Source organism: Olea europaea, unplaced genomic scaffold (genome assembly GCF_002742605.1).
Source record: "Olea europaea var. sylvestris unplaced genomic scaffold, O_europaea_v1 scaffold1749, whole genome shotgun sequence".
NCBI classification, from domain to species: Eukaryota; Viridiplantae; Streptophyta; class Magnoliopsida; order Lamiales; family Oleaceae; genus Olea; species Olea europaea.
Genome location: NW_019235207.1, coordinates 42,919 through 43,417, shown reverse-complemented (window position 1 = coordinate 43,417; position 499 = coordinate 42,919).

Genomic DNA, 499 nt, shown 5'->3' with positions numbered 1-499 from the left:
GTCCTCCCTCCTTTTTTTTTTTTTTTTTCTTTTTTGAAATATAAGTTTTTTATATATGAAAATAAAGGGGATAAATATATAAGATGGAGATAATTGAGAAGGGCTTCACATTTGTTTCAGGGCTTTGAGGTTTTAAACTTGGTTGCGCTCCTCTGATTGACAGATGGAGTATGGCTGCAGCCTTGTGTAAAGAGCTTCTTGTTTCTTTTTTGTTGGTAAGGGTAGAAATCCTCCCACCAACAATCTTATTTTTTTTTCTTTAGAAAATTTGTGCAATTATTTTCCAACATTTAGCTTTTTTCAGGAAATTCAACTCAACCTTTAAAGACTTTTTAGTCCCCAGCTTTACATCTCGTCCTTTTCACGTAGTTCTATTAACTCTATCGTTAACTTTTCCTTAAGTGTGATACACAAGCTAACCTTTCGAAGGGCAAAGTTTGCAAAACATTAATGGAATTGAACTCCTTGTAGGCGTAGTGAACAGGCAACTCTTGTTCCC